This window comes from Pipistrellus kuhlii, unplaced genomic scaffold (genome assembly GCF_014108245.1).
Source record: "Pipistrellus kuhlii isolate mPipKuh1 unplaced genomic scaffold, mPipKuh1.p scaffold_m20_p_7, whole genome shotgun sequence".
In the NCBI taxonomy this organism is placed as follows: domain Eukaryota; kingdom Metazoa; phylum Chordata; class Mammalia; order Chiroptera; family Vespertilionidae; genus Pipistrellus; species Pipistrellus kuhlii.
In genome coordinates, this window is record NW_023425573.1 from 72,157,738 (window position 1) to 72,184,035 (window position 26,298).

General features: G+C 38.8%; 1 long non-coding RNA gene across 1 annotated transcript; it reads right to left on the reverse strand.

Moving 5' to 3' along the window:
• Positions 1–3,624: 3,624 nt before the first annotated feature.
• Positions 3,625–23,193, reverse strand: LOC118709311. Its single transcript, XR_004984897.1, has 3 exons — positions 23,183–23,193; positions 14,132–14,138; positions 3,625–3,754 (listed from the first exon to the last, which is right to left on the reverse strand). It is a non-coding gene; the product is annotated as an uncharacterized LOC118709311 (long non-coding RNA).
• Between the last annotated feature and the right edge of the window lie 3,105 nt (positions 23,194–26,298).

A 26,298-nucleotide genomic window follows, 5' to 3' on the forward strand; every position in this document is an offset into this window, starting at 1 on the left:
GATTGATCAAATTAAATTGTATCACAATTCTTTTTATTTTTTTTTTAAGTCATTACCAGCCATACAATTGGAGAAAGAAGTGTTTATAGCATTTTATACATTTAACTCATGTCATTTTCTAAAGTTAACAGATATTAGAACATTGATTTTTTTATAATAATTATGCTGTATTACTGTATTTATTTTTCTGGGAGTGTAGATGCAGCAGAGTATTAAAAGGTTTTGAATATCTGTTAGACAATCTGAATATTGAATTAAAAGAAACATTTTAATTTATATGTTTAAAAAAGTAAAAGTAAAGGTAAAATTAAAATTTGATTGACTTCAAAGTATTTCCCACAAGGACAAATTAGACATAAAATATTTTAAAGCATAACAGTTAAGATACTATAATCACCTTAATTATTTCAGTTAAAAATATGTTTTTAATGAAATATAATTGAAATATACTTTATGTAAGTTTAAGGAGTACAAATGTGATTTAAATATATTTATATATTATAATATGATTAATACAATAACATTAGCTAACGTCTTTATCATGTCATGTTTATCATTTTTAAAAAGACAATTTTTTAAAAAAATATTAATTTTTAGAGAGAAAAAGGAAGGGATGGGGAGAGAGAGAAACATTGATGTGAGAGCTAAATGTTGATCAGCTGCTCCTGAATGCCCCCTACCAGGGATCTAGCCTGCAACCCAGGCATGTGTCCTGACCAGAAATTGAACCAGCAACCTTTTGGTGCACAGGATGATGCTCCACCAACCTAGCCACACTGGCCAGGGCATTCATTTATTTTTGTGTTGAAAACAGTTAAGATTTAGTTCTAGCAACTTTCAAGTTAATAATACAGCATTGTTTACTATAATCACTATGTAGACATTAAATCTCCAGAACTTACTGTTCCACCAATTGTAAGTTTATACCCTTAAACAACTTCTACCAATCCCTGAGCCACCAGCCCCTGGTATTCATTCTGCTGTTAGTTTTTACAAATTCAGTTGTGTGCGTGCTTTTAGATTCCACATAGAAGTGAGATCATACAGTATTGATTCCTCTTTTCTGTTTTTTGTTCTAACTTACCTAACTTAGCATAAGATCTTTAAGATCCATCTACATTGTCACAAATGACAAAATATCCTTACTCATGGCTGAATTATATATATATATATATATATATATATATATATATATATATATATATATAATTTATATATACTAGTGGCCCGGTGCACAAAATTCATACATTGTGGGGGGGTCCCTTCAAAGCCTGCCCCCTCTCCAGTCCAGGACCCCTCGGGGAATGTCCAACTGCTGGTTTAGGCCCTATCCCTGGGGTTGGGTCTAAACCGGCAGTCAGACATCCCTCTCACAATCCTGTACCGCTAGCTCCTAATTGCTCACCTGCCTGATGGCCAGGTTGCCCCTAACTTCCCCCCCTGCCAGCCTGATCACCCCTAACCACCTCTGCCTGCTGGCCAGATCGCCCTCAACTGCCCCCTCCCTGCCAGCCTGGTCACCCCCATCTTCTCCCCTGCCAGCCTAGTTTATCCCCAACTGCCCCCCTGCCAGCCTGGTCACCCCCTACTGCTCCCCTGCTGGCCTGGTCCTAGGCAACCATCTTGTGAGGACATGATGGTTGAATTGCATATTACCTCATATATATATATTCAAATAAAAGAACAGTGTTATTATATGACAGATATATATATAAAATAACATATATATATATATATATATATATATATATATATTTATTTTTATCCATTCACTTCTTTTTTAAAAAATATATTTTATTGATTTTTAACAGAGAGGAAGGGAGAAAAACAGAGTCAGAAACATTGATGAGAGAGAAACACCTATCAGCTGCCTCCTGCACACCTCCCACTGGGGATGTGCCTGCAACCAAGGCACATGCCCCTGACCAGAATCGAACCCAGGAACCTTCAGTCCGCAGACCAACACTCTATCCACTGAGCCAAACCACCTAGGGCTCCATTCACTTATTGATGAATACTTAAGTTGTTTCCATATCTTAACTATTGTAAATAATACTGCAATGAACATGGGTGCATATATCTTTTTGAGTTAGTGATTTCACTTTTTAAAAATAAACACTCAAGAATGGAGTTGCTGAAATATATAGTTGTTCTTTTTAAAAAAAATTTTGAGGAATCACCATACTGGTTTCCACAGGGGCTATACCAATTTACTGTCCCACCCACAATACAGGGTTTGTTTTTTCTTTTTTTTTTCTTTTTTTATATATTTTTATTGATTTTGTACAGAGAGGAAGGGAGAGAGATAGAGAGCTAGAAACATTGATGAGAGAGAGTCATCGATCAGCTGCCTCTTGCACACCCCCTACTGGGGATATGCCCGCAACCAAGGTACATGCCCTTGACCCGAATCGAACCCGGGTCCCTTCAGTCCCCAAGCCGACGCTCTATCCATTGAGCCAAACCGGTCTCGGCCAGGGTTTGTTTTTTCTACATCCTAACCTATATTTATCTCTTGTTCCTCACTAACATATGGGAAGTGATCACTCATTGTGGCTTAATTTCCCTGGAGGTTAGTGATGTTGAACACCTTTTCATATACCATATGTATGTCTTTTGTGGAAAAAAATGTCTAGTAGGTCTTTTGCCACTTTTAAATTGGATTATTATTTTTTTTTGCTATTTACATGTATAAGTTCTTTACTTATTTTTTATATTAGTCCCCTACAAGATAATATGGTTTATGAATATTTCCTTCCCTTTTATGGCTTATCTTTTAATTTTTTTAATTTTCTTTGCTGTGCAGAAGTTTTTTACTTTACATTTTTGACAATTTTTTTGCCAAAGTAATTTTATATGCTAGCAGGAGAGTGGGGAAAAAACACATAATTTAGGGAGTACACCATAATTGCCTTTTACACAATAAAAATATCTAATATTTACTAAATCACTATAGTATACTTTTATTGTTATTTTCCTTTTTTTTCTTTCTAAATATATTTTATTGATTTTTTTTTTACAGAGAGGAAGAGGGACAGAGAGTCAGAAACATCGATCAGAGAGAATCATCGATCAGCTGCCTCCTGCACACCCTTCACCAGGGATGTGCCCGCAACCATGGTACATGCCCCTGACTGGAATCGAACCCGGGACCCTTGAGTCCTCATGCCAACGCTCTATCCATTGAGCCAAACCGGTTTGGGCTATTGTTATTTTCCTAATAATAGACTTAAAAGAATGGAATATGGATTATGGCTGAGGGCTAATATGATACTCAGATAAATTATGTGTAGTGGGAAACAAGGAAATATCGATACAGCTAGAGGTCCAAAATGCAGAACATTTTAAAGATAATGCTACAAATTGATACATTAACAGGAATCTCAAATTGCACTTATTGCCTTTGAGGGGACATAAGTCCCAGTGTCAGTGCACCAGAGGACATTCCCAGGCACAGTTCTACAACAAGCTTCCCACAGTGCTCTTCTGTTGGACACTCCCCATGAGCGTCCCAGACTCTACCCAGGAGTCTGTATGACGACCTATGACAAACCTTCTCTTTGCTCTCCCTTCCTCTTGTCTTTTTACATTACTTTAACTTATACGCTTATATCGGTTAGAGAAATAGAGGGTGTCCCCAAAAATGTAAGCACACACTTTAAATAATTATAAAGGCAGTGTTTATTAGACTACGTTTCATTTGCAATGTTGAGCTATCAGCTGTTAACGTGTGTGTACATTTTGTGAGGACACCCTGTGTAAAGTGAATATCAGCAGCAACCAGAAGCCAGGAGAGAAGCATGGGGTGGAGTCTCTACAACAACGTGTTGATTTCAGACTTCTTGTCTCCAGAAATATGAGCAAATAAATGCCTGCTATTGTAAGTCATTAAGTAGGTGGCAATTTGCCATAGCAACCATAGGAAACAAATAAGACCCCAAGAAACACTGAGGCTATAAGTTAAATTTTGGGATGGGAGATTAATCGCTGAGTGGCTGTTTGGAGGTGTCTGAGAGAGCTCAGAAGACTGGAGCTTTCGTTTTCATTCTTTTTCCTAAGCAGTCGCTAGTGTACTAACTGGAAGAAGATAATACCTGTTAACTGAGGGATTACATTTATTATGCCTTCCGTATGGAATGCTGATACTTATTTTCTGAGTTAAATTTTCAACTATACTGTGAAGGCACAGAAACAAATAAGGTCAAACAGCCTTGGAAGAATTACACTGGGCAAATGTATTTTATTTCTAAGTAACATTGTTACCCATTAAGGAATGAAGGGGCTTACTCTGTAGTTGGCTGTGGATATCTTATAATAGCAAACGATGTGTATAAGGGTCCACTTTCCTTTATTTTGAGAGATTGTAAATGTTAGTAACATAGACAACAAAAAACTAAAATTTCCTTAAACAATAAAAGAAGTCTTAAAAGAAACACTGATATGTAAAAATACATATGTACACAAAGAGAAGGGAATGAAAATTCATCTGGGTGAATTTTGTTTTTATACTCTTTAAAAATATATATTTCTTAATACAAGTATTCTTTAGGTTTTTACAATGATTAAAGATAAATTTAATTGAAACAGCATTGCATGCTCATGTATATATCACTCATCGCATTGTTATTTAAAAACAAACAAAACAATAGCATTAAAAATGTTTAAAATGCCACCAAAATGTATAAGATGACAACCTATATTTTCTAAGAGACGCCCTGCCATTTTATTTTGTTACAGCAAAAGTCATCTGTATCGCTTTATGGTAGGAGAAAGGAAAAGTGGGCATTTAAAGATCTTGATTACTAAGTTTACGTTGGGAAATAACATTTTAAAGGTCAACCTTACAGAATGTCATTCTACGTGCCTTATATTCCATTGACCTTGGCTGATTAGGATGGATGGCACCTACTCAAAAGCACTCAGAGTTCCTGCTTTAGCAAAATGCACATGTTTTAAGAAATATTGCATGAAAGAAGCATTTGGTAAACAAGTTTAGAAAAATAATGTCAGGGCATGATCTATAGTGAGATGTAAAAAGAAAATATTGTATTACTGTGATGTGATCAAAAATTGAAATGAAAACTGCAACAGTGTTTATATACGGTGATTGCATTTTAAAGCGCATCTGGACTTCAATGCAGTTTGCAGATTGATAAACTGTGCAATTAACCAATATCCAATTTACTGGAGTAGCAAGTCAGGCAATCAGATAAGACTGGGTCAGAAATATGCAATTTATGGCTTTTAAGTATATTTCAGAGATTAAACCAGAGTTATTCCATTACTTGAAATTAAAAAAAGAAAAAAAACTCACATTTTATTCCTTCATTATTTTCTTTTTTTAAAATTACTCTGTATGTCTTTGACTCTTTCCATTACCAGCTTCAAGCAGCAGACATTTTTTTCAGTGGGATTTTGCATTTATGTGTTCCCGACTCTCTGATTTAAAATACCCACACCTGAGAATGTGAGGCAGCAGCTACTACGCCACAGCACCCTGAGCTGGGCACTGCTTCAGAAGAGCCACTCTTTTAAATGAGTATTAGCTCCACAGTGATCAGCATGTATGGAATAAGTGAATAGATTTTGCAATATTTTTTTAATTGTTCTTCTGGGCATTGGATGCTCGAGGCATCTCTTCTTTAGTAGTCTTGTATCTTATATAAAATACAAGAGGCCTAGTGCATGAAATTTGTGTATGGGGAGGGGGGACAGTCCCCTCAGACCAGCTTGCACCCTCTCCAATCAGGGACCCCTCAGGGATGTCGAACTGCCGGTTTAGGCCGGATCTGGGATCTGGGACCACTGGCTCCTAATTGCTTACCTGTCTGCCTGCCTTCCTAATCACTCCTAACTACACACACACACACACACACACACACACACACACACCCCGCTGGTCTGGTTGTTCCTTACAGCTCTCCCTGCCAGCCTGATCACCCCCAACTGCCTCCCCTGCCAGCCTGGTCACCCATGCAGTCTGCTGTTCGGTCATTTGGTCGCCCCTCACTAAACCCCTGCCAGCCTAGTGACCCCACACAGCCTGTTCAATCGTCTGCTCAGTTGGGATGGTTGCTTAGGCTTTTATTATTATAGATTATTGAATTCCTAACCTGTTATTGATTATGCTAAGTTCTAAGAATGCAAGGATGACTAAGTCCTCATTCTTATTCTCAAGACAAATCCACACAGTGGAAAAGCTAAACATTTAGAAGGATAACTTTCTACTGTCATGATGAAAAGGAGCCTCTCCCTATATAAGAGGAGAGCAACTGTGAGACATGTTGTGGGGGGCAAGTTTGGGTGAACAAGTCAGGAAAGAACGGGCTTTGGAAGTTGAAAGGGTATCCAGGGGGAAGAAAAAGAAAACACATATAGAATTAACACTACATAATTAACTTTCAAAAGCTAATTTTATTGTGTGCTTTTCTTGAAAAAAGTACTAAGTTCTTTTTTGTTTTGTTTTTTAATCCTCACTCAAAGATATTTTTCATTGATTTTAGAGAGAGGGAAAAAGAAAGATAGAGATGAGAGAAAGAGACAGAGAGAGAGAGAGAGAGAGAGAGAGAGAGAGAGAGAGAGAGAGAGAGAGAGATCCATTAATTGTCTTCCCCATGCCCCAACCGGGAACTGAACACACATAACCCAGGTATGTGCCCAGACCAAGAACCAATGCTTCGGTGTATGGAGCTATTCTCCAACCAACTGAGCCATACCTGCCAGGGCTACAGTGCCAAGTTCTTTAGACACTTTATTTTTAAACAATCCTGAACAACAGGTGCAATGTTTTTCACTCTGTGTTACATGGGAAGAATAAAAGCAGCTCAGTGTTAGTCAGAATGTTACGTGCAAGGCATAGAGTCGCATGACATGAGCTGGAGCTAGACAGGGAACTGTTTAAAGGGGAACTAATCTTTAGAGGTTTTTTTTGTTTTGTTTTGTTTTTTTTTGGCTCACAGATGATAAAATATTTATGCTAGGCTGTCATTGGAGAATTGCCATATTATCTGAACATTTGGTATCAGTTACTCTGGCCTCTTTGGGGAGGGTGGATGCAAGAGGCACGCAATGAAGGGCACGCATGTTTGGAAGGTAAACTGCCAAGAAGGATGCTGGGAGCCGGGGCCTGGAGGAGTGGGGGTAGGGCAGACAGGAGTCATCTTTACCTCCTCTGGTGACTCGGTAATGACCAGCTTCTTCCCCAACTCCACTTGCACGGAGGTGAAATAGTCACCATAAGGAATTTTTTTTAAGGGGGGTGGGGAGGGGGGAAACAACAACAAACTGGCAGCTTTGTGTGGAGATAAGGAGGTAACCATTTTTTAAAGTGACATTTCCCTCTTTAATCTCCTAAAAAATCAAATAATAAAATGCAAACAGCTTACAACACCTCCTGCATTGTGACATGGAGAAAGTGTTAGACGTTTTAGATTTCCAGTGTCGGTGGTCACCATGCCTGGGTGTGTAAAGGTATACTCCCCACTACTAGACTGGGGTGTCCCAGTTCAGCAATAACTGACAGAGGAACTACAGACAAAATAAGCAAGTCTAACTGTGCCATTACAGCAAAGGGTTCCCTTTCACAGACATTGCCCTGGAGTCTGACAGCAGCACGAATCCCAAGGCAGGACAGACAGGAAGCCAGCTATGTGGGTGGCAGGCAGAGATGGAAGACTCAAGCATGAGTCGTAGACCAAGCAAACCAAAAAGACCTAACTGTAACGTGAGAGAGGCTCTTAAGCTGGGAACTGTAGGTCTGACTTCCAGCTCTGACCAGTCTTGGTGAATTACTTCCTTATTGATTGGGACCCAGATTTTTCACTCATATAATGGGGACTGACTTGGTAATTTATAAAGTTTCTGCTTGTTCTGGCGATCACTGGAGGGCTTCCGTTTCCAATGGGTATCGAAGCAGCTACAGTGAAAGACAGAGTCAGGAGAATTTTGTAAAAATTCCCAGTGAAAGCATTGTCGGACTCCCTTCCCATGTATCCATGGAGGAATCCGTACATTCCCACTGAGCTGAAAACACCAGAGATGTCTCCCCAGAGCAGAGCAGAATAGGCCAGTGCAGGCCAGAGCGAAGCAGAGCTAACCAGGGTGACAGAGAGCCAGCTGGCAGAGTGGAGCAGGATAAGATGTCTAGCTGGAAAGGGGCTGCATTAGAGCTGTGCTGCTCTCCCAGATGCGCTGTCTCACAATCACACTGTTTTTCACTGATAAAAGTGAAAGACAGAAGTCAGGAGAAAATTACCAATTTCCAAATTGGAGGTTCCTGTTGGCCCTGAATGGGCTCTAATAACCAGCGGTTGACATATCAAATATGCAAACAAAGAGGAAAGAAGATAGAGAAATAAGAATCATTTTATCTACTATTTGGGGAGAAATATTTTTGAAAAGTAAAATTTTTCAAAAACTCAAAGCCTGCCGAAACTGGTTTGGCTCAGTGGTAGAGCATGGGTCTGCGGACTAAAAGGTCCCAAGTTTGATTCCGGTCAAGGGCATGTACATTGGTTGTGGGCACATCCCCAGTAGGGGGTGTGCAAGAGGCAGCTGGTCGATGTTTCTGGCTCATCGACATTTTTAGCTCTCTATCCCTCTCTCCTCCTCTCTGTAAAAAAATCAATAAAATATATTAAAAAAAAAAAAAAAAAAACTCAAAGCCTGAGGCTGGTGTGGTTCAGTGGTTGAGCATCGACCTATGAACTAGAAGGTCACAGTTTGATTCCAGGTCAGGGCACATGCCCAGGTTGTGGGGTCAGTCTCCAGTTGGGGCATGTAGGAGATACCTGTCTCATTATTAATTTTTCTATATTTCTCCCTCTGAAATCAATAAAAATACATTAATCAGGAACCATCATGTTGAATTAGCCAATGTGCCTTTTCTAGATGTAAGAGAAAGAAGAAAATAAAATGTTACTTACAAAAAAATAAAACAAAACAAAAAACATGAACTCAATAAAGATTTATTTTCTCGTATTTTAATAAATTATATGGTATTTTAGAGTAACTAATTTTTATGAAAGAAATTTTATGTTTCTCTTGACTATAAATAGCAAAACCAAGTTTTTGAAATATATTATTTTTCTGAAATTATATTCTTCTATAATATTCACTTAATCCATAGTCCTAAATTTGAGAGGAGGAAGAGGAATAGCAATATGGTCTTTAATAAAAACAACAAACTACAAGTATAAACTAACGTTCACTTAAATGTGTTTTACTATTCTACAATAAACTCATACACTATTCTAGGCCAGAAGTTTACAATGTAGCAAAAAAAAAAAATTATTGATATTGTATCTCATTTGGAATACAAGATAGAATTGATTGGTCAGCATCAAAAGTGTAAATTAATGCCTCAGTTCTAGACCATTTAAAGACTGACAAATGTACTTTTTCTAACCCATAAAAATGTGAATTTAGGAAGCAAATTAACAAGTTATTAAGGCTAGAGGAAGTTAACATTATTTCAAAGTTTATAGTGTATTAGTTTGTGAGGGATTCCATAACAAAATGTCATATCCTGTGGCTGAAACAACAGAAATTAATTTTCTTACAGTTTTGAGGCTGGAAGTCCAAGATCAAGATGTCAGCAGGCTTAGATTCCTTAATTAAAGCATGTGTTTTCCTACACAACATCAATTTGCTCTTGCTTATTATGTCGCCTTTGAACAATGTGGTAAATTTTAAAGAAAAGCATTAAGATAATATAGAACCTTACTGCCCAGAAATAAGTGTCATGAAAATATTGTACTTCCTTTTAGAGATTTTTATATACTATAGCCAAGAGTACTTCTAAAACTAAAATTACTTCCTTAGTGCTTTTCTAAATCCTGTTTTTTTTTTTTCCGTTTAACATTACATTGGGTACATTTTCCATGAAAGAAAAATATATTTTAAAAACATGATTTAAAAATATTATATATTTTATTTATATTTCATAATATATTTTCTTGTTTTTATAAAAGCTAGAGGATTTTAATTTTTTTCAGTTTCAAGCAATGCTGTGATGAACAAATTTCCATACAAAAGTTTTAGTACCTTTGATAATTCCTAGGTAATAAATTCCCAAAAGCAGTAGAGCTGACTAGAATTTGAATCACATTGCATATTTTAAAGATCTAAATAATAATCGTTGTCAGATAATTCCAAAATCTGATTCATCTCCTTGTTGGCATTAATTTATTCTCTTTTTGCATTCACGTTGTGATTTTTCCTTCTCTTGGGCATGAAGGATACGTTTTGATAATAACTTGGGCATGGGAGTTATTAGATTAAGAAAGTGTGGGTCCCATTGGCTCAGTCACCCGGTGCCCTCCAAGGCCCTCCAGCCTGGGGGACAAAGTGCCAGCCTGGTTGTGACAGGTCTCCCCTGCGCTGCCCAGGTCCTTGGACCTCTAGGCAGGAAGGGGGTCAGGGTGAAGGGCAGACAGCGCTTCCCAGGCAGGTGCTGCTGCCAGGCCTCGGTGTGTCTAGCTGGATGTGGAGGAGGAGAGCCCCAGGCCCCATAGGAAGGAGAGGGCTTCCCCTGGCTTCCGAGGGACCCTCCTCAAGGAGGTAGGTCACCAGCCAGACTCGGATCAGGGGGAGTAAGACTCCTCCCTGCAGACCTTCCCATTGTTGAGTTAGTGCTCAAGAAATGCTGGTCCCTGGTTACTGCTTCTGATCTGTGGGGTGTAAGTCACCTGCTGCCAAGTGGTTCCCTCAGTGCTAGGTCATTAACCAGTCTGCTTCCACTTTCCATCTTTAAGAGTTCTTGGTTGCCTGGTGACTTTTTTTCTAGGGTTTATAGTTGTATTTATTGAGTAAGAACAAGGGAGAATAGTCTACTGTGTCACCTATAACAACAGACCAGAAAATCTATCCACAATAAGTCTGAACTAATTATTCCTGAGCTTATATGCATGCTATATTTTTCTTGTATTTACCTTGAATCCTAACATGCCCCCCCCACTCTCTCTCTCTCACACACACACACACACACACACACACACAGCAGTATATATCCTATCCACAGTGCCTTCATTTATAAGTTCAATGTCTTCACAAGACATCAGGTTGTGTTTCTTTGAATTTACCTTTAAGATACATGGACACAAACAAAGATCTTTGCTCCAGGACAGAGCATGGAACTAGATGCTTTAAGTAATCTCACACTTTGACACAGTTCTTCAGAGAGGGCATTTTCTATCAAACTAGAGGCCTGGTGCATGAAGTTTGTGCACTCAGGGAAGGAGGGGGTCTCTCAGCCCAGATTGTGAGAGGGTGCAGGCCAGGCTAAGAGACGCCACTGATGCACACTCACAATCGGGGCCAGGGAGGGACACGGAAGGTTGGCCAGCCAGGGAGGGACCACAGGAGGGCTCCAGGCCATGTCTGGCCCTTCTCGCTCAGTCCTGATCATCTGGACCCCAGAGTGTCTGCCCCCTGGTGGTCAGTGCACATCATAGCAAGCAGTTGAGAGGCCTTAGCATATCATTAGCATATTATGCTTTGATTGGTTGAATGGCCAGCTAGACGACTGAACACTTAGCATATCAGGCTTTTATTATATAGGATAGCCATGGCTTATTAAGTCTAAATGTAATAAAACCCTTTCCACTTTGTTTTCTGTTTACCTTGCCTCCTGTAGCTATTGCAGTTCTTCCAAGTTTCAAGCTTGGTGTATCTCTGTAGAATGAGTAAAAGAATGCAGTGTTCCCAGACTCTCACTTCCCCGCCCCTTCCCCAGCTCTCACATGGAGCCCCCCAGCAAACACTTCATTTCCCTGCTCTTCCCTTGACCAGTGGCAGGGAGTAGCCAGCAGTGTGTACTGTGCTGATGTCTGGAAATAGCATTTATGGTGCTTTCTGCCCAAAGCTGGGAGTGTCTGGCATTCCCTTTAGGGAAAGAATTGTTTGGTAAAAAGATCAAAATTTTTGCAGGAAAAAGCAACCTGTTTTTCTAAGATCTATTTCTTACTAGATAGGTGATATTTTGCAAAATTCTTGAGCCTGTTTCTCAGTCAGTAAAATGGAGAACATTTTTCTCCATGTTTTGAATTATTAATTTAAGAAAAAAGGGCATACCCCAGCTGGCGTGGCTCAGTGGTTGAGTGTCTACCTGTGAACCAGGGCACATGCAAGGGTGGTGGGCTCAATCCTTAGTAGGGGGTTGTGCAGGCAGCAGCCAATCAATGATTCTCTCTCATCATTGAGGTTTCTCTCTCTCCCTCCCTTTCCCTCTTCTCTGAAATCAATAAAAATACATTTTTTTAAAAAGAGAGAGCAAAGTTATATATTGTAAAAACTATGCATGGTACCAATTGGGTACAGAAAGTACCAGGAGGAACACTTTGTAAACTATATGATTATCTAACCACTAAATTGTACTCCTGAAACTAATGCAAAATAATATTGAACGTAAATTGAATTTTTTAAAAAATGAAAATGGCCAGATGCACAGTATGGATTTTATAAACACAGCTGCTTTCTGTGAAACCACAGGAAAGCCTCAGACTCTATTGTCCTCCTGGAGGTGTCCATGTGCCTTCCTAACCCCTCTGCCTACATCTGCTGTTGGCCTTTCCATTCGCCCCCAGGGCAGTGCAGCTGGAAGAAGAATGCTGCCCTGCAACCTGTCAGGGACCTATGACCTAATGTGTGTGTATTCATAACAAGCGCATTTTTTTTCTTCTTTCTTAGCATATTGTCAGATGAAATTTCCAGAGAGAAATTGTTGTCTTGCCTTCAACCTTCTCTGCTCTGTACTTAGTAGAATATTAAGCAGTAGGTTGTTTTTAGGCATTTTCCAAATAGTTTACAATAAAACAGTAAGCTGAGGGGTCACAAGTATGACTTACAAATCAAATAGACCTAGGTTGAATCCCATCCTTGTTTCCTGTTTGGACTATTCTGTATAATCACTTAATCACTTAGTATGTCAATTTTGTCACCTGAAAAGTTGAGAGAATATTTAATTCATGGAGTTGGTAGAATTACTTAGTTCATTTAACAAAATCTTTTGCACCCAGTAGGTAACATTATTATAACGTGACTACCACTTGCTAACTCTTTATTCTAAGCAGGTCACACACATTAGCTTTGGTCTCCAGTCCTCACTATATTTGGTTTATAGTCCTTATTTCCTAGACGGTAAGGTTGAGTCTAAGGTTCCTTTCCCTGTAGACTGAAAGTCTGCACTAACTTATAAATGCTTGTAGTAAGAAAAACTTCTTGTGTCCTCTGGAGTGATTCTCAGGAAATTAGTAATTTCCTGAGAATCGTGTCTAGCATCAGTGAAGAAGGTAGAGACACGGATAAGCCAAAGAGGTAGGAACCCACGATTCTATGTCCTTAAAGTCTGAGGCTTCTCCAGCAGATTGGTTTCCTAATTCAAAACAGTGAACTTATTTTGCACCTCCTCAGTAAATATGACTCTCACATAAAATGGTTAGTTCTGACATATAATTGAATAACAGATGCAAATTGACCTGATTCAAACCTTTCCACTGATAGCTCTCAGTGGACATAATTTCCCTGGAGCCCACTAGATACTGGTACTTTCAAATCTGAGAGGAGCAATGGCTTTTGTGGAACTGCACAGCAGCAGTGACTGTCATATGAGTTTCATAACCAGACAGCCCTGTCCTTTCACTCCAGCCCTGACACCTATTACCTGGGCATCTTTGTACAGTGTCTTCAAACCACCCTGAGGCTCAGGTCTGTCATCTATAACAGGAGAATGATATAGCCTGCTAATGGGAAAGCATGAACATTCAAATGAAATAATGTGTTTTAAAAAGTAATAATATATGGGCAAAAGATTTGAAAGGACACTTCATACACTTCATATATATATTTTCCATGAACATAAGCTTAATTAGTCATTAGGAAAACTCAAATGAAAATCATAATGAACCACTAGTGCACACCTATTTTAATGGCCAAAACGAAAAGCAAATCAATAATACCAAGTGCTGGTGAATGTGCAGGGCAACTAGAACTCTCATACACAGATGACCAGAATGAATATTATACAGCCATTTAGGAAAAGAGTTCATATGAGCCAAATACACAGTTATGAGCCATTAATCCCACTCCCAAGTAGTCACTCAAGAGAAATCGAAATCTATATCCACACAATAACTTGTATGCTTATGTTTACAGCAGATTTGCTCTTACTCACCAAAAGGAGAGCAGATCCAAACATTTTTAAAGGCAAATGTATGTACATGCTGTCATAAACCCAGCAGAGAAAGAGAATAGACTACCAATGCCATAGCACAATGACCACAACTGTGTTCTGTGCAGTGAAAGAACTACTGAGCAACTGCCAAACTATGGGAATGATGGAATGTTCTAGATCTTGATTGTGGTGATAAATACATTAATGTGTCATGGTGACAACACTCAAAAAGAGTAGCTTTCACTCTATGTAAATTATATCTGAATAAAAACACAACCTCATATTTGTTCAGCCTTTCCTAATTTACTAAGCACATTTCATACATCATTGATCTGATGCTCAGACCATTTAATTGGTAGACATCATTCTTTTCCTGATTTAATAAGTGGAGAATGAAACATTGAATACAGAAAAACAAACAAACAAAACCCACCCATGATCAATTCTGGGTTTTCTGATTTCTAACCAGGCCTTCTCTCTAGAAGACATTAAGATGCTAAGGTGTGTTTCTCTGAATCTATATTGTGTGATACTTTAAAAACAACCCATGGAGTTTTCCCCATTAGATAGCTTTGCAACAAAAAAGCTATATCCCAAGGTGTCACACTTTTTATGCTGCATTTTTTTTTTCATTCTTAGAAAGTGTGCAAACATCCCTGCCATAACTGACTATCCATTGAAGTTTTATATTTGCTATATTTATCCTATTGCTATTCTTCTCCTAAAAAAAGTAAATGCTTAAAAAATATTCCAACTAAACTCCTGCCAAACTTCTGCAAGCCAGTTTCCCTTGAAGAATCTAACAATAGATTAGTTTTATTTCTTCCTATAAAACTTTCTCCCCAGAGATGGTAAATGAGACAAGCTAGCAGGTCATCTTTGAAGATGCGCAAAGAAAGACATGGAGTGATATAGATTACTTCTCTTTAGGAAGGTGAACGTTTATGCTGCTTCTTTTCCCTCACAGAGAAAGAAAGCCACACAAAGACATTTAAATGTCATGTAGCCGCAGAATAGCCACTCACCCTTAGGTAACCGCACACCCTCAGGAGCAGTCATAGATCCCTTCTCCCCAAGATTTAACATCAGCTGGGATTGAGAGGCCAAACTGGGACACTGACATTCCCTGCTATTCAGACTAGTCCTTACCTCTTACCCACAACATGATTAGAGAACAATCTTTTACCTCGCTAACAAAACTTGGCTGATTTCAAATGAGAAGTAAATAGTTATTGTCAGAGAAACAGAGGTAGAATTTACTTTGGCTCCTTATAAGTGAAGAGCCGCATTAATTAAAGGGGATGACTAAGTGGAGAACGGATTCAATGAATCACAGGACCTGTGGTTAATTTGGCATCAAAATCAGATATGTGAGAAGGAGTGGTAAGGAAGAAAGGATACAGAATTTAGAGTCCCTTCGATGTTTGATACTTATTGTTGGTAGTTTTAGGGAAGTCCTGGGACATTGGTTGTGTACTTACCCGGAGTCTGGGATCATGAGGCAGAAAATCAACTAAAGTCACTTGGAGAAAGTGGTAGCAAATGAAGGATTCCCAGCCCCAATTCTAAGAATTCAACTCAATTTTGACAATCTACCCAAAGATAGCATAAGATTCCACCACTGAAGGTTTTAGTCCTACAGGTCTGTCCCTGCAACTTCAGATGCCAGTAGCAAGCCCACACTCTTACCAGTGCTACTGATGAACCAGCTGCAGGTTGGAGAGTCGAATGCCCTCTGTCTCTGGGTTTGATTAATTTGCTTGAACAGCTCACATAACTCAGGAAATTCTGTTTTCTCAGTAAATTACTAATATATTACAATGGATATTAAAGAATATGAATCAACAAACAAAGGATCTCCTTCTGTCCTTGGGAAGACTGGGGCCTGGCGTGGTGGCATGTGGAATCTTTCTTTCTGGTTCCCCAATGTGAAAGTTCTCTGGAAAAGGACCAAAGAGCTATTCTCCTGGGTTTTTATGGAAGCTTCATTGCATAGTGAGGATTGGCAAAGTCATTGACCATTGACAATTAAGCTCAACCTCCAGTCCATTTCCTCTCCCTGGAGAGTGGATGGGAGGTGGGACTGAAAGCTCCAAACCTCTAGTCAAGAGGTTGGTTCTTCTGGCAACAAGCCTGGACCCTTGGGTGGAATCCAAAAGCCATATCATTTACATAAGAAAAGACTCCTTTATCACACTCAACTCTGGAAATTCCAAGGGTTTGGCTACCTATAACCAGGAACTATAGAAAAAGATCCAATATAAGTTACAACATTGCAGACTGATTTAGTATAATGATGGTGTATGTTCTTTGGAGTCTAAAAGAGAGAAAAGGGGGGAAAATATGTTAGTGGAAGAGTTAAAATAAGAGGTTGGAGTTTCATCAAAACACTCTTTCCCCAGGTTACGCCCCTATCTAGATTAATAAATTGATCTATGCTGAATGGGTTCTAACCTTTGGGCAAATAAAATATATGAGGAAGTAGTTATAATTTCTAATATAATTTTTCCATTTGCCATCCTGTAGATAGAGATCATGTAAATGCACATGAAATTCATTTTTAAATTATAATATTCTCCTTAATTTGAGATAGCCTTGTCCAGTTTAATGGCACTATGACTCACTTGCCTCCTTTCAACCTTATCCTTCCACCTTTGCACATGCTGAATGTTCACTCCCTTAATCATTAAGCCCTTAAGACGTTCAGTTATGGTTATCATTAGAGCTATCTTAAGAACAAAGCCTCAGGTCTGTGGACCTGGAGAACAGAGATTCAGTCATACTAAAGATGACATCTTAACCTCAGTTGTATTTTAGCCCCATACCCATGAAAGCAGACCCGGCCAACTACACCCTCAGAAAACCAGACCATATAATACCATAGGTGACATTAGAACTGATATAATTATCAATTTCTCCCTACCCTAGCCCTCACCAACTATTAGGGCCCACACTCCAACTTCCTTAGTTACCATGAATAATGACTTTTCCCCTATATAATCTATTATCTAGATGCCACAGAGGAGCCATATTTTATTTATTTTTAAATTCTTCATTGTTTAAAGGATTACATATAGTATTACATATGTCTCCTTTTTCCCCATTGACCTCTCCCTAGATACCCCTACCCTCCCCCCCACACACACACATGCCTTCACCCTCCTAGTGTCTGTGTCCATTAGTTATGCTTATATGCATGCATACAAATATTTTCATTGATCTCTTACCCCATCTTACACCTCCCCTGCCTTTCTGCTGAAGTTTTATGGTCTGTTCCATACTTCTATGTCTCTGAATCTGTTTTAGTTCATCAGTTTATGTTGTTCAATATATTCCAGAAGTGAGTGAGATCATGTGATATTTATCTTTCTCTGACTAGCTTATTTCATTAGTATAATGCTCTCCATGTCTATCCATGCTGTTGCAAATGGTAAGGGTTCTTTCTTCTTTACAGCAGTGTAGTATTCCATTGTGTAGATGTACCACTGTTCTTTTTAAGCCATTCATATGCTGATGGGCACTTAGGTTGTTTCCAAATCTTAGCTATTATAAATTGCATTACTATGAAAATAGGGGTGCATATGTCTTTTCTAATTGATGTTTCTGATTTCTTGGGAGATAGTCCTAAAAGTGAAATTACTGGGTCAAATGGGAGTTCCATTTTTAATGTTTTGAGGAAACTCCATACTGTTCTCCACAGTGGCTGCACCAGTCTGCATTCTCACCAGCCATGTGCAAAGGTTCCTTTTTCTCTGCGTCCTTGCCAGTACTTGTCATTTGTTGATTTGTTGATAATAAGCATTCTGACAGGTGTGAGATGCTACCTCATTATCATTTTTATTTGAATCCCTCAGATGATTAGTCAGTTTGAGCACATTTTCATGTATTTCTTGGCCTTCTTTATGTCCATTTTTGAAAAGTGTCTAAGTCCTTTGCTTATTTTTTGATTGGATTGTTTATCTTCCTTTTGTTAAGATGTGTGAGTTCCCTATAGATTTTGGAATTTAGGTCCTTGTCAGATAAAACATTAGAAAATATGTCCTCCCATGCAGCAGTCTTTCTTATTATTTTGTTGATGGTTTCTTTTGCTGTGCAGAAGCTTTTTATTTTGATGTAGTCCCATTTGTTTATTTTTTCCTTAGTTTCCATTGCCCCTGTAATGGTAAATATATTGCTACAACATATGTCTGGTATTTTGGTGCCTATGGATTTTTCTAAGATTTTTATGGTTTCCCATCTTACATTTAAGATTTTTTTTTATCCATTTTGAGTTTATTTTTCTGTATGGTGTAAATTGGTGGTCTATTTTCATTTTTTTAAATGTATCTGTCCAATTATCACAACACCATTTATTAAAGAGACTGTCTTGACTCCATTTATGCTCTTGCCTCCTAGTTAAATTAATTGAGCATAATGGCTGGGTCAATTTCTGGTTTCTCTGTTCTGTTCCATTTGTCTATATGTCTGTTCTTGTGCCAATACCAGACAATTTTGAAATCAATGGCTTTGTGATTTGCTTGATATCTGGTATTCCTCCAACTTTGTTCTTCTTTCTCAAGATTGCTGCAGCTATTCGGGGTCTGTTTTTATTCCATATGAATTTTTTTTAATATATTTTATTGATTTTTTACAGAGAGAAAGGGAGAGAGATAGAGAGCTAGAAAAGTCGATGAGAGAGAAACATCGACCAGCTGCCTCCTGCACACCCCCTACCGGGGATGTGCCCGCAACCAACGTACATGCCCTTGACCGGAATCGAACCCGGGACCTTTCAGTCCGCAGACCGACGCTCTACCACTGAGCCAAACCGGCTTCGGCTCCATATGAATTTTTGAAACTTTGTTCTAGATCTGTGAAATATGCCATCGGTATTTTAATGAGGATTGCATTGATGGGGATTGTATTAATACTATCCAAAACAATATGGACATTTTAATGATGTTGATTCTAGCAATCCATGAACACAATATATTCTTCCATTTGTTTATGTATTCCGCTATCTCTTTTTTCAATGTCCTGTAGTTTTCCAAATATAAGTCTTTTACCTTCTTAGTTAAGTTTATTCCTGGGTAGCTTAATTTTTTTTTTCTGTGCAATGTGATTATTTTTGTTGTTTCTCTTTCTGTGAGTTCATTATTGGTGTATAAAAAAGCCATAGAACTCTAGCTGGTTTGACTCAGTGGACAGAGTGCCAGCCTGTGAACTGATGAGTCCCAGGTTCGATTCTGGTCAATAGAATAAGGCCTGGTTAGGGGCTCAATCCCAAGTGGGGGGCATGCAGGAGGCAGTCAATCAATGATTCTCTCTCATTGATGTTTCTATTTCTCTCTCCCTCTCCCTTTCTCTCTGAAATAAATAAATATATATATTTTACAAATCCATTGATTTCTGAGTGTTATTATTGTATCTTGCTACATTGCCAAATTTAGTAGTTTATTAAATTTATTAAATTTAGTAGTTTTTTATAGTGTCTTTAGGGTTTTCTATGTACAATATCATGTCATCTGTGAATAATAATAGTTTTACTTCTTCTTTTCCAATTTGGATGCCTTTTATTTCTTCTTCTTGTCTGATTGCTATGGCTAGCATTTCCAGTGCTGTGTTCAACAGGAGTGGTGAAAGTGGCCATCCCTATCTTGTTCCTATTCTTAGGGGAAATGGTTTTAGTTTTTGACCATTGAGTATGATGTTGGCTGTGGGTTTGTCATATAAGGCATTTATTATGTTGAGGTATGATCCCTGTATTTCCACTTTGTTGAGAGTTTTTATCAGGAAAATATATTAGATTTTTGTCAAATGCTTTTTTTTAATCAATTGATATGATTATGTGATTTTTATCTCTCAATTTATGTATGTAATGTATCATGTTTATTGATTTGTAGATATTGTACCATCCTTATATACCTGGAATAAATCCTACTTGGTCATGGTGTATGATTTTTCCAATATAATGCTAAATCTGATTTTCTAGAATTTTGTTGAGGATTTTGGCATCTATGTTCATGAGGGATATTGGCCTGTAACTCTCTTTCATTTTGTTGTCTTTATCTGGTTTTGGGATTAGGATAGTGCTGGCTTCATAGAAAGAGCTTGGAAGTGTTCCTTCCTTTTTAATTTTTTGGAATAGTCTGAGAAGGGTAAGTTTTAGTTCTTTGTTTGTTTGTTTGTTTTTTTCCTTTTTATTTATTTATTTATTTATTTATTTTTAATAAGTTTTTATTGTTCATATTATTACAAATGTTCCTTCCCCCCCACCCCCACCATTGCTCTCCTCCACCAGGTTCCCACCCCGCCCTCTGCCCTTTCCCCTCTCCCCATTGTCCTCATCCATAGGTGCACAGTTTATGTTCAGTCTCTTCCCACGCCCCCCTCTCCCCTTTACCCCAAGAATCGTCAGTTCACTCCCCTTCCATACCTCTGATTCTATTATATTCAACAGTTAATATTGTTCATCAGATTTTTTTAATTTCCTTGGTTTTTAGATTCACTTGTTCATAGTTATGTATTTGTTGTTCATAATTTTTATCTTTGTTTACTTTCTCTTCTGAAAGAACCCCCTTCAGCAATTCATATAATTCTGGTTTGGTGGTGATGAACTCCTTTAGCTTTTTTTTATTAGTGAAGCTCTTTATCTGGCCTTCGATTCTGAGTGATAGCTTTGCTGGGTAGATTATTTTTGGCTGTAGGTTCTTGCTATTCATCACCTTGAATATTTCTTGCCATTCCCTTCTGGCCTGCATGGTTTCTCTTGAGAAGTCAGCTGACAATCGTATAGGTGCTCCTTTGTAGGTTACTACCTTCTTTGCTCTTGCTTCTTTTAATATTCTCTCTTTGTCTTTTGCTCTTGGAATTTTAATAATGATGTGTCTCGGTGTGGTCCTCTTTGGATTCCTTTTGTTTGGAGTTCTGTGCGCTTCCTGGACTTGTAAGTCTAATTCTTTCACCAGGTAGGGGAAGTTTTCTGTCACTATTTCTTTCAGTATGTTTTTGATATCTTGCTCTCTCTCATCTTCTGGGACCCCCATAATTCTGATGTTGGTTCGCTTGAAGTTGTCCCAGAGGTTTCTTACATTATCTTCAATTTTCTGGATTCTCTTGCCTTCTAGCTTCTGTGGAGGAGTGTCTTCTGGTTCTTTATGTTCCAAATCTTTGACTTGATTCTTGCGATCTTCCCTTCTGTTTTTAGGACTCAGTAAAATATTTTTTATTTCAGACAATGTATTCTTTATTTCTTGTTGATCCCTTATCATTTCTTGTTGACTCCTTATTAATTCTAGTTGATCTCTTTTCATATCCTCATAGGCCTTATCCATCTTTTCTAGGAAATTCTTGAAAAACCTTATAAGCGTAGATTTGAACTCTATATCCAGATGCTTTTTGTCCTCCATTTCTTTCGTTTGTGATCTATTTTGTTGTCGCATTTCGCAGTTACTGATGGGACGCGGTTTCAGGGTGGAGCCTGCAGCTTTGGCTTCCGTCAGCTCCGCCCTATGCGGGTCCTTCAGTGCTCGCTGCTGCCGGCGCCTCTGAGAGAAAGGTGCCCTCGATTTTCGCTTGCTGCCAAACAGTCTATGCTCTCCCCCAATGAGCCCGGTATTGGGGTTCAGTTCAGTTGGAAGTGGAGTTGGAGGTGGCGTTCAGAGCAGTCTGGAGCCCCAGTCTCCTTCCCGTCAGGGCAATCTCGCGGCACAGCCGACCGTCCCTTCTCTGCGCGCCGTATGCGCGCCTCCGGGACCTCCTTTCTCCTCTCCCTGGGGTTCCGCCTTACAGCCCGGCTCCCTATGGCTGAGCCTGAGTCCCCGGGGTCTGGCCCAGAACCGGGTTCAGAGAAGTTGGGGGCCCAGCACAGTCGGAGCTTTTCTCTCCTTTCCGCTCGGGAACGCCCGCCAGGCACTCGGCCTCCCTCCTCTCTGGCTCCGTCCTCTCCGCGCGCCGCGTCTCCGTACCTTGGGCTTTTCCAGCTCCTCCGCGCCTCCTTCTGGTTTTCTCCTTGCTTCTCGCTGTAGAATTTCCAGTCAGTCAACCTTCCTGTAGTTCTGGGCAATGTCCGTTTTATATTTTAGTTGTATTTTATTGAAATTGTTGTGTGCGGCTGCGGCTAGGTGTTCACCTGGGCGCAGCCATCTTGGATCCTCCTAGTTCTTCTTTGAACGTTTGATAAAAGTCTCCTGTGAAGCTGTCTGGCCCAGGGTTTTTGTGTGCTGGAAGTTGTTGTGATTTGTTTGTTTGTTTGTTTGTTATCTTTGCTTTAATTTATTCCATAGTTATTGGCCTATTCAGATTTTTTTTATTCTTCCTGATTAAGTTTTGTAAGGTGGGATTTGTTTATTTGGGTCCTCTTTCTTTGTTACTTAGTGAGTCTGGCTAGAAGTTCATCAATCTTGTTTATCCCTTCAAAGAACCAGCGATTGGTTTGGTTTTATTGATCTTTTGTTTTTTGGTATGTGTGTGTGTGTGTGTGTGTGTGTGTGTGTGTGTGTGTGTGTGTTTTGGGGGTTCTCTATGTCATTCATTTCTGCTCTGATCTTTATTATTTCCTTCCTTCTGCTTACTCTGGGCTTATCTTATTGCTCTTTTTCTAATTCCTTAAATTGTAGAGTTAGATAATTTATTACCAGTTTTTCTTGTTTTTTGTTTTTGTGTTTTTTGTTTTTGTTTTTTGAGGTAGGCCTGCAATACTAATAACTGCCCTTGCAGGACTGCTTTCACTGTGAGAAGAGCCAGATTTTAGAACATCAGCTCACCTGTGCCTCCTTACTTTGCACCATTTTCCTAATTAAACCTTCACTTTCTTTTCTGCAAACCTCTGTTTACTTCTTATAAGCTTTGATGTGCACAGGCAAACAAACACCTTTAATTTAATAGCAATAGGGACAATTTCCAGTTAAGCAGTGATGGGTCACCCTTCCAGCCACTCTGTAGTCTACTATTACTAAAAGGGTGGTACCAAAATACCTTAGAAAAAAAAGTTATCAGAGATGCTTTGTAAAATATGAATCCTGGGCTCTACACTAAATTTATAAGTGGAATGCATGCAAGAATGGGCATTTTTATAGTATTCTCAAGAATAATTTTATTTACATTTAATATTGAGACTCAGTGCTCCTTGATTTTCATTTATAAACAAAAAAAATGAGTTTAATACCACTTCTGGCCCCTTTTAGCCCTAGAAATAGATTCTTCTTAATAAGTATAGAATGTAGAATCTATAATATGACTTTACAGTACTATTTGAGAATAGGACAAATGTATAATTTGTCTAGATATAATCTTTGTCAAAATTGGTCACTAATATATCCCTAGCACTTAGAACAGTAGCTACACATCCTAGGCATTTAATAAATAGTTACATGTTTACAATTATTTAATGTTCTTATGTGTTTATTGTTTTGTAGCAAATAGTACAATGGGAAATAATATAAAAGAAGAATAGTTTCTAGAAGCCAATTCAAGTACTCATAATTGCAAGAGTTTCATTGAAAGGTTGTTGGAACTTGGAGACTCGACAAGGGTTGAGTCATATATGTTACTAACTGTTGGGAATGGCATTTCCCCAAACCTGAAAAGGATGATTGTTTGCTGCCAGACAGCTCAGGGCATCTTAATCTACATGTTATTGTCTCCTACTGGCCAAATACTTGAAGAGCTGTAAGCTATTCCCCAATCTGACAATGGACTCTGTAAAGTAACCCTGGCCTTTGATTGTGTATATTTCCATATTGCCTTGGACAAATTGTGTTAATAAAAAGCAAAGGGTCCTGAGACAAGGAGAATTTGATTTCTTTAGCCAGGCTCCTCTGCCCACCCTGCTCCTCCCCAAATAACTTTCAAAATTATGTTTCATCTCTGAACTCTTATTTAATTTATGCATAGCCACATTTCCTGAACCCCTCTAGATGCCAGATCAAGACCAAACAATCATTTATTTAATAGCTTTCACCCCAAATTTCCTTTTTTTTTTTTCTCACTGCAAGCCATACTTTCTTCAAGCTTAATTTATTTTAGTTTGTAAATCTCAGTACCTTGAATAAATTTGTACTGTAAAATAATATGTATCTAAGCTTATCTTCTCTAGTCAGGCAAAGAATAACACCAAGTCTCTGCTGGTGTCAAACCTTTGGTGAGGCAGCTATTCCATAAGGCTCTGAGGACATTGGCTTTTTTGTCCAAATACCTCCAGTGTTTTTTATAAAAACTTTTAATACATGTTTAAATATTAAGTTGTACATGATTAGTAAAACCAGTGAATGTATAATTAATAAAATATGCAAGGGATTAATGCAATTAATTCCATCCATTATTCTTTGTTTTTAAAAAAGAGCTTATAGCCTGACATGTAATATGTAAATAAAAGAGAAAGATTTTTGTTGTTGTAACTTGCTTTTCTCAATTGATAGCACCAATGAGTGTACCTCTGTGATATTAGATGATCAAATATAGTTTTATCTCATTATTTTAAATATTTTAGAATTTGTGTTCAACACAATTTATTTTACACTTTAGCTGTAAATGGATATTCAGGGTTTTTTTCCCTATATTTTGAAAAAAATATAAGAAACACATATTTTTAAAGACTAATGTTTAATTTTCTATTGATCTCTCCTTAGTTGTTTTTTTAAAGTGAGTCAATGGGTATTTAAGTCTTCAACTGTAGTGTATCTTCCAAATTAGTTTATTAATTAAAGTTATATAAACCAAAATTAATTTGAGACTATAAGTAAGAAAAAAATGCATTTTTAGCTATAAAATTAGCTGCAGCCCGGGAGAGACAGATTCTGATAAGCATTCTAAATTGCCTTTCACTGAGAGAAAGGGAAGGCCAACTTTTATAGTGAAAATTCCCACTGAGATTCCTAATTAAGTCTATTTTATGTAAATCTGGTATCCAAATTGTGCAGTTCTAATGATCATTGCAGATGCAAACAAGAATAGATTTGGGCAGTTATTATTGGGTGGACAGGTCTCAGTCAGTTGGTGGAAAAATGAAACCAGGTTTCCCTACAGTGGTTGGCCACGTGGCATAAATAAGTGGACATAGTGCAGGAGCTGAGGAAGGGTTCAGCCTGAGGCTGCCCCAGGGCACAGAGGAGCCCCTATTAACAAATTTAGCCCCTACTAAACTCTGGTTACTCCCCCTGGAAACTCTTCAGAAACAGTCCCTTTAACTTGAAACATGCAAATAGATTACTTGGTGTCACTTGTATGAACATTAACATTCTGAGAAGAGGAACATGGGAAAGGAATGGGCCTCTGTGTCAGGAAAGGCGATGGGTAAAATCCTGTGGTAGATTGAACTTCTTATACAAACCCTGAGCATTTAGACCAACGGACAAACTCAACACAGTGCTTTCCTGGAAGGCGTCTGGGCATCTGCTAGGAGCAGAGCTGAGCTGTGACCTTCTGGAAAAAGAACCTAATGGGGGCAGAAGGGCTGCCATAAGAGAACCCAGGGTGTCTGTGCTGTGATTTTTTCCTACCACATGCCGCGCCACACACGGATAAGAAACAGATCTATAGATGAAGCAAAAACAGAGCGTGCTAGGTAATAATGAAAGAACCAGGTTGTCATAGGTAAGTCAAAAGTAGAAACACTCCAACAAGTAATCTGTAGCCGCGTGCACATTCTGACACTCCTTAGAAGGCTGTTTTCTTCTGAGAAAAACAGAATAAGGAAGTAAGTTCCAGGGCAACGTCAGAATGGCCAGGGGTGGCTGGCTGCAGAAAAGCCCTGGTGATTTACTCAGGGAACTCGTTCATTCTTTCTCGGGTTCCTGTCATCCTGAGGAATGTCAGGCCCTGCATGTTTATGAAGGAAGTGTAGACCCGATTAGACAAATTCACATCTGGACCCTTCTCCCCCTCTTTGAAGCCAGGCCTCACTGCACACTGGAGCACCCACCTACCCCTTTGTCAGCATGATGCATTTGATATCCTCAGATCTATTGCTATCATCATTGTGGTGTACATCAGCCTCAGCAGCAAGCGCATCCTAAGCCTCTGAGCAGTTGGCCACCTTGGCTCCAGGGCCCCCCTCCACAGAGCTGTCACAATGCTGCAAGTTCTGGGGACAGCAGGCGGACTAATGAAGCTTGGTCCACACAGAGATAGGTCAGCTTAGACATGGCCAG